The 12,556-nt window shown below is 39.1% G+C and overlaps 1 protein-coding gene across 7 annotated transcripts in view; it reads left to right on the forward strand.

Annotated features, from left to right (window-relative positions):
* The window catches only part of LOC122630451 (mucin-5AC), a 186,260-nt gene that overhangs the window by 159,191 nt on the left and 14,513 nt on the right, over positions 1-12,556 (forward strand). Inside the window, exon 1 of one of the 7 annotated variants that reach the window (XM_043814982.1) lies at positions 9,840-9,977. The exons of the other annotated variants lie outside the window; for them this stretch is intronic. The gene's annotated coding sequence lies outside the window, so the exon portion shown is untranslated. Of the gene's footprint in view, positions 1-9,839; positions 9,978-12,556 lie in introns of those variants that run through there. 7 annotated transcript variants of the gene reach the window in all.

Here is a 12,556-nt window from a genome sequence, read left to right on the forward strand (position 1 = left end):
TTCGAGAGCAGTCAAAGTCGGTTGTTGAGCGAGGTTGAACGGCCACGAAGGAGACGAAGAAAATAAAAGGGAATAAAAGGAAAGGGAAAAGATCGGATGGCGAGGACGACGAACTCGAAAGTCCATTGTGCTCTCGAGAGTGTGTCCGGGAGAGAAGGAGGAGGACGAACGGCTCGATCGCGTTCGTCGACTTTTGCACGATACTTTAACGCTCTCTCGCCTTGTAATTGGCTGGAGGCCGACCAGGTGCCCGCGGGAAAGAAGAATCGAACGAGAGAGAGAAAGAGAGAAAGAGAAAAAGAGAGAGAGAGAGAGAGAGAGAAGGCGTCGAGACGCGGGATCTTTATTGGCGATCTCAAGGTCAAACGAAGATCTTGAAAGAAAGATCGAGGGTCAAACGATCTTAGCGAGAGTTTTCCACCCAACATTCACTCTCTTTCTCTATCCATCTGTATTCTTTTTTTTATTTCTCTCTATTTCTCTTTCGTTTACTCTCTTTTTTTTTTATCTCTTTTTTATCTCGAATCTTCTCAACTTGCGGATTTTGATCGATAATTCGATTCGCTATTTATTGTTAATCCCACGTTACCGCGAACTGAATTGACAATGACATTTTGCGCTTCCTCAGACTTTACGAATCTTTACGATTTCTATGGATCGTTGAATTCAAACGAGCGGAACTTTAGAATCATGAGCCTGCCATTTTTCTAGTCATATTCCGTGAAATTTCGTGAACTTTTCAGTCTCTTATATCGCTACATTTCCGATATTGGATTAATATCTTTAGAACTTTTTTCGAAACGAACATTTCGATACGAATTTGTTCGTTACTTGGCCTTTAAAAAATATCTTTTTATCTTCTCTCTCTCTCTCTCTCTTTTCTTTTTCTTTTTCTTATCAAACGAACGTTCGATTTGAAAGAACATTTTAGAGGAGGGAACGTGATGTTCGATTATAGCGCATCAACTGGGATGAAAAATTTTTAGTTTTATTTATTTAATTTCTTTTTTTTTTTCCCTGAAGATATTCGCGAACGTGAGAAAGAGATGATACACACAGGTATAAATTGGAAGAAGAGAAGAAAGATAGAAGAGATGGAGTTTGTGAAGGAGACGAGAGACTAAAAATTAAACGGTCTCTTTCGCGCCGGGTAGTCTTCTCGGAAGGGCCCTGTCCCGAGGGCGTCGATAACTATTTTCAAACGGTGCGGTTAACCGCAAACTTGGTCCGTCCACTTTTCGTATCTCTCTCTCTCTCTCTCTCTCTTTCTCTCTCTTCTACCTCCGGAAATACCAAAGAGTCTCTTCTAAATCTTCTATGGCGGCCTTTTTTTAACCCCCCTTGCTTATTTTATTCCCTTATACACAGATTAAGTTTACCATCGAGTAAAAAGTCGTTACTTTTTTTTTTGTCGGATGTGGTCGGCATCCATTATCGTGATTAGTAGACGATTAGTATTTTTCATAATGATATCGCAATTAAGTTTCTTTCTTCCTTTTTTTTTTTTTCTTCTCTCTTTGTTTCCTTTTCTTTTTTATTTCTCTCTCATTTTTTTTTCTCTCTACCCTTTTCTCTTGAATGTTAAAATAAAAAATGTTAAAATAAAAATGTAACATCGTGTAACGTAAAACAATAAATTTGGGAAAGGGGAGGGGTGTGAGGGTGGAAAAGGTCGTTCGAATTGAATCGTTTATCGAATCGTTTCGGTAAAAGCTCGAAAGAACGTTTACAATTCTAGAGAATCTGTGTGTGCCATTGAAAATCTGTCACGCAGCGTACTGTAGGTCGCGATGACTGGGTAACACTAAAAATAGTCGAGCGGAACGACGCCGCGGCTATTATTAAGACTCGATCGATGTCGAGGCAGTCGTTCCGAGTTATTCTAGGGTGTCTCGAAGGAGAACGAGAATGATGGACTTTTGTCGAATCGATTCAAGTTTCTGAAGAGAGAAAAAAGAAGAAGAAAAAAGAAGAGAAAAGAAAAAAGAAGAAGAAAAAAGAATGACAAATCCTTGATCAATGCATTTTGTATATAAGAGATTTTCATTTCTCCTTTGAATTTCGGAGATTTATCGCGACGAAATGTTACGGATAACTTTGGCATGAGCGTTCGATAACGTGCTTTCTTGGGTTGCGTTTACTTATTATATATATATATATATATATATGTGTGTGTGTGTGTGTGTGTGTGTGCGTGTAATATGTATGTCTGTGTGTTCACGAGCTATACTAGCCCGAGGGGGTCGTGCTTACAATGGAAACCGAGCCGATAAACCGAGCGTAGGATTTATCGGCGCCATACTTAGCCAGGAAATCGCGCCACTGCGGAAATATACGTGAGCTTGCGTGTGTTTATACGCGCGAGCGTTTGTGTGTGTGCACGTGTGTATATATTTTCGACGTATAAACGTTTATTCGCGCATACAAGCAAAGTTTGAGAGTAGACGCGCGGAGGAAACGACGAGGAGGTCCTTCGAAGCGCGATCGAGGAGTAGCTTGGAAACGCGAGGTCTCACGCGCGTTACCGATAAATCGACGCTGCTTTCGATGCATCGTAAATTAAAAGCGTTCGATAAAAGAGCCGACGAAGAACGTTTTTCGCTACGAATCGTAACACGGTAAGAAAGGTTATAAGGTATCGTTGGCTCGTATATTTGAAGAACAAACATAAGATTTATTTCTTTTTTCTTTTCTAATTTTTTGTTCTCTTTTTTTTTTTCTTCTTCTTTTTCTTTCGTTTTTTAATACTTATTATGGATAAATAACTTCTCCTTCTATGTAAAATTATTTCAGAAAATGTAAAACATATGTCTCTGTGTGTGTGTGTATATATATATATATATATATATATAGGAATTCAAATTATACTCGGACTTTTCCTCTCTTTTATCCGTAATTTTAACCATTTGCACTTGTGTGTCTACATTTAATTATTATGTGTATTAATTATCCGCGTTCAAAGGATTGTATAATTAGAAAATTTTTTATTCTTACTTTTCATTCCAAAGAACAAATATAAAAATAATTACAAGCGAAAAGGATTAATTAGATGTTGATTAATGATCTCGAATAGTTCGTTGCAATTTCAATCGATTACCCAAGGCTGCCTCTTTTTTCTTGTCTTTTTTCCTCTTCAGATTTTCTTCTTGTTCTTTCATCTTTTTTTTTTTTTTTTCTTTTTCCTTTGCAAAAGCAGAGGAAATCAAAGAAGAAATTTTTTTTCTTCTTATTCGACTGTGTCAGCGGATTCGTAATAGGCCGTAAAGATCGACGAACGTAGCAATACGCCCACCGTCGTTGTACCGTTTTATCACGATTTCATTTCACTCTTGTAGTCCTCGGTGTGAGGACACACTAATGCTCCTTTGCTCGTGGCCACGCCGGGTATTAAGCGGCCATTAGAAGCGGCCGAACTCTGGAAACCTCCGACGATTCTCTGCCACCGCGGCTTAATTACTTTCCGATCGTGGCCTTTCGCTTAATCGAATTTCGACTAATCGTCTCGACCTCCTTCTCTCTCTCTCTCTCTATCCCTATCCTTCTCTTTCTCTCTTACGTTGCGATACTCTCTTGCCGTTTTCTTTCTTTCTCTCTCTTTTCTTCTCCTTCTTTCGTTTTTCTTTTCCCTTTCTTCTTTTCTCCGCAATTTTTATATTACACTTTTCGATAGTTTCTATGGTTTTGTGGATTCAGTGTGAATTTCAGAATTTGTACCATTAAAAGCAGGCATTAACGAATTTATATGAATGTCTAATCGTACACGGATACTTTGGAACAAACTATATACATACACAATCTACTTACCTATACTTCATATAAAGTCATATCATCCATCTCGAAGTTCATCAATTAATCCAACATTTCAAATAGAGATTTCGTTCTTCGTAGAAAATCTCAAGCTAAATCTTAGACGAGAGCGCGGACGCTTTCGCGCGAGAGCGAGAGATAAGCACGCTAATTATCCCCTCCGGCGAAAGTTATGAATTTTAATGCCGCAAATTCCTAACTCGATAATCCTACCTCGTCGTACAATTAATTGGGACAATACGTTAGCACCAGCACGGCTTGGTGCTGCGACAGAAGTCTCTTTCCCCCTACCTTCTTCGCGTAGCTGTCGCACAGTGCGAGTAGGAAGGACGGTTGTAAGAAGAGTGAAAGGAAGAGAGAAGGAGAGCTTGAGAGAATGGAAAGAGGCAGGCAAGAGGGTTTCGAAACGACGACTTTTCGGAGCCGAGTTACTAACGACTGCTTTTGTGAGTTCGAGCTATGGGGGATTGAGCACAGGGTACCAACCCCTCTGAACGTTTATCATCCCCCTTACTTTGTACACGGATCACGATCGCTTTTCTTTCGAAAATTTGCGAATTCTACTTTGTGTTTGTTATTTTACAACTTTCTAGATATTATTACTTCATATCTGTTTTTTTTTTTTTTTTTTTTTTTTTTTTTTTTTTTTTTTTCGGAGAATTGGGGGAGAAGGAGGTGAGACTGGGGGACGGGGGGAGGTGGTTGGTTGAAAGAAGAAAAGAAGAAAACAAATATGAAATACCACCTGTTACTGGAGGAAAGAAAAAAATTCGTCTACAGGGTGTAAGATATTTTCTCGAGATGCCAAAGATGGCTAGGAATTTTTACTACCTGTTTCTTCTTTTTCCTTTTTTTTTCTTTCTTTCTTTTTTTCTTTCTTTCTTTCTTGCTTGCTTTCTCTCCCTCTTTCGAAGAAGGAAACTCGCATACGGATGTCATCGATCACACGCTTGGTCGCACGAAAACGCGTGGGGTTCGACGGACCATTACACGCACATGCATATGTATCTATTGCATACGCGTAGATGTACATCCTACGAATAGACGAAACGATACGAGATTAAGTTGAAAAAGGAAAGAACGAAGGATGCGATTACGAGACACTTGTCGTCCCGGAAATACTTGATCTTTTATAGATTGTTGATTCCATTCAACCTACCAAACTGTTTCTCTTTTACGAAGAAAATGTCGTCGTTTCGATTCTCGCCGATGTCGTCGTGTCTTATTTCAAATTGGATATACTCGTGCTATACGAATTATGGATTTGACTTATGACCTCGAAAAAAGGCCACGTAGTCATATAATCGTAAAATCGCCGAGAGTAGCCGTAGAAGCTCTATTCAATTGTAAATTTTGAAGTTTTGCGGAATGGCATGAAAAGAAAGAAAGAAAGGAAGAAAGAAAGAAAGAAGGAAAAATAGCAAGAGAGAGAAAGAGAGAGGGAGAGAGAGAGAGAGAGAGATTTCTCGTAAAAGAGCGTCGAAAATCCACTCGCGATTTTTCGACGGCGCGTTCTCGAGAAAATCGTTTCACCGTTCTAAATGCATATTTTGAGGGTAGATAACCGTGTGGTTTCCGCGACACTCCAAGGATTTTTGCGACGCGCAGCAAAAATGCCGGCGGGTCGAATTTTTGCTTGGTCCATTTTTTCTTTTTTTTTTTTTGTTCTCTCGTTTTTTTTTTTTTCATCCCTTTTCCAAAGCCGCTAAAACTCTATTCTGTTATCACGTCTATGTCGCGAATAGTTCGAACAGAAGACTCGACGAGTTGGAAATTTCTTTTTTAATTTTTTTCCTGAATTTTTTATCTTCCTTTTTTTTTCAATCTTCCTTTTTTCAATCCCCAGATCGATCGATCCCCAACAAAAATAAAAATGATTCTTTATACGTTTTCAAGAATCATGTTTGATCATATTTAATTCACAGATTCAATTCACTTACGATCAATATTCTAACGAACGGGCTGCGGCCAAGCCGGAAAGGCGGGTTGAAGATCGCAAGGTCGGTCGATGCACTCCGCTCGCGCATATGTACAATCCGAGTAATCGCTGGCTCGGTGCATTCAGGGCCAGGCAGAAGTGCACAGCGCGCTACGATGCACGCGAACGCTTTCTTTCCTTCCTCGCGGCCGCATTCTTCCCTATGCGACGTTCTTTCTCGCTACGTTGCATGCCTCTACTTCTCGTCGTCCTCCTCCTCCTCCTCCTCCTCCTCCTCCTCCTCCTCCTCCCCTCCTTTCATCTCCTCCTCTTTTTTCTTCCTCAGTTCCTCCTACTTCGTGATTCTACCTATCGGAATATATCCACGTTTCCTTTTTCTTTTCTTTGTCCTTTCTTTTCTTTCTTCTTTTTCTTCTTCCTCTTTTTTTTTTTTTTTCTTTCTTTCTCTCAACTTTTCGAAGAAAACAGAAAGCTTTTTAGATCATTAAAAGTGTATACTTTGATATCGTACGCAAAAATAAAAAAATTGTTTACTTAGCGTATGGAGGGGTGGGGGGATAGTAATCCTTTTGTCAGCTCGTCGACGATAACGATGCGCAAACGTATGTACATGTAATAAATAGATGAAGGTATGTGTAGAGTGAAAGAAAAAGAGAGATAGAAAGAAAAGAGAGAGAGAAAGAGAGAGAAAGAGAAAAGGAGATCAGAGCGGTTTCTCGTTGGTCAGAAGCAAGCAAACCCTCATAAATACGATTCTCGTCCTTCTTCGTGTCGCTTATTCCAAGCCGGAGGGGCTGTTGGCTCAAGCTTGGTCGAGGGGTTGCTTCGAGATGAGAAGAAAAAGGATAAAGGAGAAACGAAGGTAGAAAGGGATGCATACTACTCACCGCACCGTGTAAAGACGAAGGAAACTACATCGAATTCGGTTCTCCAACGTTCTCCTCCTCCTCCTCCTCCTCTTTCTCTCTTCGACCGTCTTCTTTCTGTTTCCTCAACGTTTTCTTCCTTTCACCCTATCTCTACTCTCGAGTTCCTTTTTTCTTTTCTTCCTTTTTCTTTCTTTCTTTCTTTCTTTCGTTCTTCCTTTTTCTTTTTCCTTTTTTTTTTTTTACGAGACATCGTCGCGCGAACGAGCGACGTACTTTACTACGATGACGACGATCCTCGAGACGACGAGAGGTTGCTCCTTCGAGTAATGAAATCCAAAAGACATTGCTAAGAAATTTTACAGACTATTCGATCGATACGTTTGTCTCCATGTTTTTTTTTTTTTTTTTTTTTTTTATCTATCTTTATCTCTTTTCTTTTTGTTTACAGAACGTAAATATCCATAAAAATTCCTGAGATATATATATATATATGTATGTATGTGTGTATATATATATGTATGTATATATCAGGTATATATGAAGAAATATATAAAATACCTTACATTATTGTCATTAGATGTTCGATAAAAGATCATGCAATGGATTCTTTCGTAAAAAGACAAGAATTTGTCGAGACGTTTTAAAAATGAAAGGAATTTTTTTCGCCTCTATCGTTTTCTCCTTCCTCAACGCGAATACACAGAGGCAGCCACGGCATCGTTTTATTTTTCAGTAGCACTTTCCGCCCTTCTCATCGTGAACACGACCTTAGTCGCCCTTCCGTCTCTCTCTCTCTCTCTCTCTCTCTCTTTCTCTCTTTCTCTTTCTCCTTCTCCTTCTCCTTCTCCTTCACCTTTCACCCTTTCACGCTTCTCACGAAACGAGTAACCCACTTTACGATAATTCTCGAGACGCAAGATTTTTCACGGAACGAAAGCCGCCCGGCGAGCCGTCTGAGAAAATTTCCTGGCGTCTTATTTCTCCTCTTTTAGAGTATTCTCTCTTTTTCTCCCTCTCTCTCTCTCTCTCTCTCTCTCTCTCTCTCTCTCTCCACCATATCTTCCCTCCCTCGTCCGTTCACCCTCCTTTGCCTTTTATAACTCGTCTTGCTGGAACTACTCTCTCGTTCTGTATATCTTTCTCTCTTTCTCTTGTCAAGAGCGAAATACATCCTCGAGGTCGTCTTGAATTTCATTGTCTTTTCATACGCTCTCCTTTACACGCGCTACCACGTCGAATGAATCTACCGTATGCATAGGTTTCACCGATTTTCCTCTGTTTAAGCTATTCGAACTATAATTAAAAGCCACTGATCATTTCATTCGTTGATAACTTTCTTATTAATGGTACACGTGAACTCGCAAGATAACATCTAAATCTTATTAGTTTCATCGTTTTTATCAATTTCATCGATCTTCAAAATAGTCAAATAATAAATTAAATTTCGTGTATCCCATCTACACAAACCTATACACATATATAATATATATATATATATACACATCTACGTAGTATCTAGCCACGTGTAATAAATTCCACGTAGCGAAGGTTCCCTCTCCATAAGGCCATAAATTCTGCATGGTGAGAAACGGTTCTCTTTCCATACGGCCCAGTTCCTCTTTTCGTCTGTCATTACCCTTCCAACTTTGATAACATTAGTACTAACGTAGCGAAGGTATATGCAAGTAATTAATATAACAATAAACAGTTAATACGTCAGAAACGTTGTTATTTACGTACGATCATAAGTTCGTTCGTTGCTTGATTCTATTTAAATGGACATCATCGCTTTGTCGTATCTTCGATAAGTACAAACATTACTGAAAATTGTGAATTCATCAGCCTATTATCCCATTTATGATCACAGGTTGTACACTGAACATATATGCGACGCTATATCGTTTAAGGAAGCTCGTAGTGTAATTTTCATGTAACTCCGGATCATCGAAAACTAACGATACCGTTAATTAAGCATCGATGCTAGCACGAGAGTAACTATTTTGCGGTGGGTCGATTCATGCGTAAATCTGTCGCGTGTTCGTTCAAACATGAATACAAGCAAATAGGAAAGAGAATACGATCGATGGGTGAACCGAAAGATTAACGCGATCTATCCTTTTCATTCTATTCGATAAATTAATGAGAGAAATTTCAGTTCCATGATATATGACTGTATGAATAGGTTTAAAATAATTTTATGCTGGGTTATAAAATATTTAACATTTCTATGATATTTCATTTAAAAGTCGCAGATAATAGTCACTCGTTTTTAAAGACGATTTATCTGGTAACGTCAATCGTATCTCTGTCTATCTATTTATCTATATATAGATCTTTCTCTCTCGCTCTTTCTTTCTTTATATTTTTTTTTTTTGGTGTTTGACCTACAAGTAGGTCAACAGAAAGAGACGTCACGTGCTTTCACGCGCAGCATAACTTTCGTAATGTCAAATTACATTTAACAGCTGCCACAGTCCTGTAGTTTTCCAGCAAGGACGTTTCCTCTGTTCTATCCTCTTTGGATTTAACAACGAGTTGGTCCACTCTCGCTCGTTCGTTTCACCCTTCACCTCATCCTCATCCTCCTCATCTTCATCCTCATCCTCCACATTCTCCATCACCTCCTCTTTCTCTCTTCTACTCGTAGTTCTTCCCTTAGCCTCGGAGGAGGACCACGTTAATTGCTGGATTCGGAGGTAAATTCGCCGCACCTAATTACCGTCCATTATCGTCTTAATGACCGTGTAGGGCAAACGTCAGTGTTCGTTCGCGATTTTCTCTCTTTCTCTTTCTCTTTTACCCTCTTTTAACTCGTAGTACTCTGTAAGTGACATTTGTATCGCGAAACTGTACGATACCGTGCCAACTATTGTCGGCATTGTCGATCGAACGTAAATTATATCCCCTTCTATACATACATACACACATACATACTTATATATTTTATATTAATTCTTACAATATAAAATCATTTTATTTTTCCATTCGATTATTACGAACTAATCAAATCGTCTAACAAAGTCATTCTCTTCTTTTCTGTTGCAGGTAATTCGCTTAATCTAAAAGAGTTTACGAGATAAGTCGGCACACTCTTATGCATTCGTCAAACTTTATAGGTAAAATTTTTATCTCGATATATTAGCTTGAAATATTTTCATCGAATTTCTTTCGTTGACTGATTCTTAAAGGAGAAAGAGAAGAAAAAGACGAAGAAGAAGAAGAAGAAGAAGAAGAAGAAGAAAAAGAAGAAGAAGGAAAAGACGAAGAAGAAGAAATAGAAGAAGTTTCGAAAAATGGTGGCCCGTCAAACGCATATATCAAGTCGCGAAGGGGGATGAATCGTCCGACGGAAGGAAACGAACGTAATCCTTAAGAGAGAATTCTAATATCCATTAGTCGGCCGATATCCGGCTAATTCGTCTCTCCCTCGTTTCCTCCATTTGCATATCTTCCTTCCTGGCTTTCTTCCACGTCGTACTCACCGAGAAAACTCGACGGTTCGATCTTATAATGTAATCGTTCGTATCCTTCTCGCTTTCTCTTTTTTAATCTCTTTATTAAAACTTCGTTATCCTTTATCAATTTTTATCGCCGATCAAACGGACTATCTATATAAATCGTCAGTAATTTCATTAATCTCTTATCTTAGAAAACGTTTGTATATCTACCTAATTAGAAATAGAATTAAAATCTTGCAAGATTTCAAGGTCAATTTCTTTGGATGGAAGCGCTACTACATAAAAAACTGAGAATGAAAAAGAGAGAGAGAGAGAGAGAGAGAGAGATGAGATAAGATAAGATAAGATAAGATGAGGTAGGCTGGGGTGGGGGTAGGGTAGAGAAGGACGAGGAGGGAAGATCAAGTTCGCGAGAAAAGCACTGAAAGCAGAAAACGTGGTCGAGCGATGTGGAGACACGAAAGCGAGTTTGCGCTTACGTACGAGTAGGTGCTTAGTCAGGCTCGAAGCAAAACGTTGCGTGCATCCGGGCAAAACCGCTTTAAGTGGCCAAGCTATTGTCCCGCTTGGCCTTGAATCTAATTATTCCGTTGGAAACGGACTTTTGCACCATACAATGCACCTACCAATAGTAATATCACACGTATTTTTCTTGTCCATGGGGTACACGTATGGGGATGCATAGAGGAGGCAATGTTTTTATTCTTGTATCTCTCTTCTTTTTTCTCTCTTTCTATCTCTCTCTCTTTCTCTCTCTCTCTCTCTCTCTCTCTCTCTCTCTCTATCTTTCTTTTTCTCTGCGATACTCGACGTTGGGTTCCGCAGGAAATTAAATAAGCGGATATCGAGCGTAGGCGTGTTCGCGAGGAGTCTCATGAGAGAATAGAAAAGAGGGAGAGGAATTGAAACAGAGAGAGAGAGAGAGAGAGAGAGAGAGAGAGAGAGAGGCATCGTGAATATCGTTGGTTGCCCTTGTTGTATTCGATTCGAATCTACTTGTATTCTACGTTCGAAAACGAATCGAGTTAAAAACCGGATTTCTCTTTCCCTCCCCCTCCCCCTCCCTTCCCCCCTCCCCCTCTTTTCTTTTCATGGTGTTTTTTTTCTTTGTTTTATTTTCTTTTTTTTTTTTGTTTCACTGTTTTCAGTTCGTAATAGATTCTTGATCTATTTTATTTTCTAGATATGTATATGATATGTGTGCGGCGGGTACGTCGAGATAAGAAAATTTTTATGATCTTTTCGAAGGTCGTGAAATCATAAGATATTTTTATGTAACTCGCAAGCCGAAGCGTACTTATGTGAAACGGTAAAATAATATCTATATGTAACGCGCGACCCGTAACGTTATAACGAAGGTTCGTCGTTCTCCGTTCTTTTCTCAAAAACCTTTGGAAAACTCGAGGGAACTCGTCGTATTTTCCGTCGTAACACCGACGAAATTTCACAACGCAATTTTCTTCGCCGACAGGAGCGCGCGAGATAGAGAGAAGGAGAGAGAGAGAGAGAGAGAGAGAGAAAAGAGAGAGAGAAAGAGAGAGAGAGAGAGAGAAATAAGGAGGTTTAATAAAAAAGAAAAAAAAATTGAAAAGGAGAGCAAAAGGAGTTTATACGAGGCGAGAGTCACTAGATCGGTCGATCAATCTGCTGCTTGCAAGGAAAGAATATCTCGGCGACTTATCGTATCGATGCCTTATGAATAGTCGATTAAGAATCTCGATGGTAGGAATTTAAATTTTTATTAACCTTCATGATGGATTATATATCGTGAATATTATTGGCTGAAGGAGTTTGGCCTCTGATGAATAAACAAAAAGCTTGTATGAATTTTTAGAGATATCGACTAATCATTTTCTCTTTCTTTCTTTTTTACTTTTTCTCTTTTTTATTATTTTTTTTTTTTTTTTTTTTTATTAGTATAAACAAGTATATATATATGGTATATGTGTTATTAGAAAGATTGTCGCGAATCTTTTAAAAGCGTTAGTGGTTTTCTTCGTCGAGCAACCTTCGTAAACTTTGCGAAACTTCGAATGGATGGAAAAGTCTTAGGCAAGGGGGAAGAAGGAGATAGATAGATAGAGAGGAAGAGAGAGAGAGAGAGAGAGAGAGAGAGAGAAATAGAAAGAACGAGGGGTTGAGCAAGGTACGAACGCGGATACGGACGGTTTATGAACGTCGGCGGAAGTTGAGATCTCGTTCCTTTCCCAGTTACCGCCTACTTTTTCATTATGTCTCTTTTATTTAATTTTATGTATCTCTTGGCGGCTAGCGGCGTGGCTGTGTCGGCTCATCGTAACTTTAATCGCATCCGCGAACGATCCTCATTCTAGTTTTGCGAAATAAATCCCAGGGAATTTTTCTGATATTATTCTTTGCCATTCCATTTTCCTCCTACTCGTCGACTTTTAGAATTTCTCGTATATTTTTTTTTCCTTTTTTCTTCTCTCTCTCTCTCTCTCTCTCTCTCTCTCTCTCTCTCT

This window comes from Vespula pensylvanica, chromosome 1 (genome assembly GCF_014466175.1).
Source record: "Vespula pensylvanica isolate Volc-1 chromosome 1, ASM1446617v1, whole genome shotgun sequence".
Lineage (NCBI taxonomy): Eukaryota > Metazoa > Arthropoda > Insecta > Hymenoptera > Vespidae > Vespula > Vespula pensylvanica.